This window comes from Primulina eburnea, chromosome 5 (genome assembly GCF_022965805.1).
Source record: "Primulina eburnea isolate SZY01 chromosome 5, ASM2296580v1, whole genome shotgun sequence".
Lineage (NCBI taxonomy): Eukaryota > Viridiplantae > Streptophyta > Magnoliopsida > Lamiales > Gesneriaceae > Primulina > Primulina eburnea.
Genome location: NC_133105.1, coordinates 5,024,462 through 5,028,123, shown reverse-complemented (window position 1 = coordinate 5,028,123; position 3,662 = coordinate 5,024,462).

Genomic DNA, 3,662 nt, shown 5'->3' with positions numbered 1-3,662 from the left:
ACTATGGAGTAAATATTAATTCAATTATTTATTATACTAACTACATATACATGGAGTCCGTGTGTAATTTTGAATTTGCCTAAAATATTGTTCATCATATCAAACTTTACTATATTATAATAAATTTTGTTTATATTTAATTTTATCTTATATCATGTCAATTTAAAAAATTATTAACTTTTATTTAAAATTTAAAAACTGATTTTTTCGAGTATATCTCTTGTGAGACGGTCTCACAAATCTTTATATGTGAGAAGATTTGTGAGACGGGTCAACCCTACTGATATTCACAATAAAAATAATACTCGTAGCATAAAAAATAATATTTTTTCATGAATGACCTAAATAAGATATTTGTCTCACAATATACGACCTGTGAGATCGTGTAACACAAGTTTTTACCATTTTTTTTCCCTAGAATCCACTAGTTTATATAACTTAAGTGTCTCCTTTTGCAACAATTTTTATTTGATTTTATCGAGGGGAATATATAATTGCTAATATTCCCAAACAATATCATGTGAACATCTATATTAATCATAATTGGTAGGTAAAATATCTCGTGAGGCCATATGGTGAGAAAATTATGTTGTAAAATGGCAATAATTTAAAGATTTTTTTTTTGTATTTTTAAAATCTAAATTATCTTAAAGATTATAATGATATCCATTATTTTTGTTACTTTATATCGTCAAATTGCGGCTAATTTAATATAAAGATAAATAATTATTTATATATGTGGGGACCCGGACGCTAATCATCTTCTTAATCATCTTTGGGGTTTAATTATCAGTTAAGATAAACAGGGTCTAAAAATTTTTCTTTTAAAATGCGGAAGGTAATGGTATCTACATAATATACATATCTGTATAAAAGTACAATAATATACAACAGTCTTTCAATTAATCTAAGGTTCAACTACTAAAGTTCTAGTAATGAAACATATCTACATCCAAGTCCGGAATCACCACTCTAATCTTGATCTCTCATCTTCTTCTGGACCCCGATCTTTGCCCCACCTGTTGTCATGCACACATACAAAACAAGACAACAGCCGGATAACTCCGGTGAGATATAAATATCCCAGTATAAACAATGTATACATGCAGTTAACTGAATTAACATAAGAGCATGAATTATATCTTGTCACATGTAACATACTCAGTAACATGTATCAATACAAGTCTGTACATAAACATGAATCGTAATCTACGAAACATAAATTAATGGATCTGTAAATCAATTCTAGTCTCAATATCTAAGACTTGACTCATCTCTCATTCTAATCTAGGGATCCCGATCTAATTTAGACTTCTGTATGCTGTATCGAATGTGTCTGAGATAGACGTCGATCTACATCTGAAGCTCTTCGATACACCGTAAGTCTAGAGTCTTATCGGTTCTGAGAAAGACTCGGCGGTTCTGCCCTAGCTAGGCTGTCTGCCCTAGACTCGGACTCTGACTCTGTTCTAAGTTAATACATTAACATATCAATCTGATAATCTGCAAATATCAATGCAATAAAATAAAGTATGTGATTTAGGGAAACTCAAGTCAAACATAACTCGAGTTGTGCAATCCCGAATCAACATTTATTTATACCTTTGTCTTCCCGCTCTGACGAAGACAAAGTCTTGTATTCTGATCTGTCCATACCCGATCTGGCAATGACAATCACATAAATACGATATCAGTCTATATCTTGATTCAAAACCTGTTCTGATCAATACTCAACTCAGTATATAATCTGATCCATATCTGAACAAGATACAATTCAATTCATGTCATCGATATCACAATACGATCTGAATCAATACTGAATCTGATCAATCTAAATCAACTGATGTTTCGACGGCATAATAATACAATCTGAATAACCCCGTCAATCTGAACATCACAATTATAATACTGGAACTCATAATCTGTGTCAACATAATTCATACTCTGAATATTAACACAATTCTGATATAGAATCTCAGTCAATCTCTTTCAAAAATCATAACAATTACAGAAACAGTCTGTTCTTTAATCTGACTTCAATTCTATAATGTCTACGGTAGCAGAAACACCATATCTGAATCATATTCAATTATGACAATATCATAATTTCAAATCTTGTCTAAACGTAATAAAACTTACGTCCACGCGTAGCCTACAACGATAGGAACACGGTACCGAAGTTGGATTTCAAATCTGACAGACAGATTAAAAGATGCAGGCGTAAGGATTTCAAAAGCTCTCTCGTAGCTTTTTCTTTTGTTTCCTTCTCATTCTGAGAAAGGAATTCGTTTATATATATCACCTTATTGCATGCTTAAGAAACGTGGCTCACTCTTGCCAAATCTCGCTGGCGCTCGGGCGGTCGAATCTTACCGCCCGGGCGCGAGCTCGGCGCTCGGGCGGTTAAGTTCTACCGCCCGGGCGCGGAAGGTTCTGCCCGCGATGTTTGGTTCTGGCGCTCGGGCGGTCATAAATGACCGCCCGAGCGCCACACATTCTGCCCGAACATAATTCCATTGAACATTGGCGCTCGGGCGGTCACTTCTTACCGCTCGGGTGCCACTAGTTCTGCCCGAAACTTGAGTAATTTAAATGCTTTGCCCAATTCAGTCTCGGTATGGTTCGGCTATAATCACAGCAATTAAAATTCCATAATTCCGGATTAACAGAGTCGAAATCTTGGCATTTCATAGTGCTTCTAATGACATAACATGCATTCTCATATCTTCGAATATCGTGTTAATGAAGATTAGGAATTCTCAGGATTTACATTTCTCGGGCCTTACAATATATATTAAATAATAAATAAATTAGATAAATTAAAAATCTTTCAATCGATTTCGCAATAAATTTGGCTTGAGACAGATGGTATGCATCGTGCCTGCTAATTTGGACATAAATCACTTTCTCGAACATTTATAATTTGATGATATTGATGCCCAAATCCGAATCCTCCAAGATTTTCATTCTTTAATTTTTGAAAAATAATAGAAAAACTAGTTAGCTAGGCTGGCAAGAAATGATCTCACTGTCTCTCTACTTTATGTCATTATCTTCAATAATTATTTATCACTTTGCATGTTCGAATCCTGAAGACTAATCACAAGATGATAATCTGCATAGGTTTTCTAGATAAATATTTGGTACAGAAATTAATAGATAAATAATTGGTACAGAAATTAATAGATAAATTATCTCACTGGAAGAAAATTTAAAATATTAAATTTTCGATAATTTCTGTACCAATTAATTATATAGAAAACCTATGCAGATTATATACGCGCATAATCCCCTCGAAGGCCTAGTTCGGAGATTGGTTTTTAATTCTTTTTTTTTTTTCTTCAAAAATTAAAAAATAAATAAAGGCCGATTAGTCATTTAGCTGAGACTTATAATTTAAAAAATTTAATTCGTGGATCTGTTTAAAATTCGATTTGCTACTTGGTGTGAATCGAATTCAAATAACAAATAAGATTGCAAATAGTAAATATTATAAATAAAGTATTAAAAAAAACTCTTGCTTGATTGATTGAGATTCAAAAAAATCTGAGTCCATCAAGCTAATTTAAGTTGTGTTTATTATATTTTATTATCATTTTATCGATCAATTCATGGTATTAAATATTAATCCACTCACTTGTAATTTTTTTTCAATTTTACTC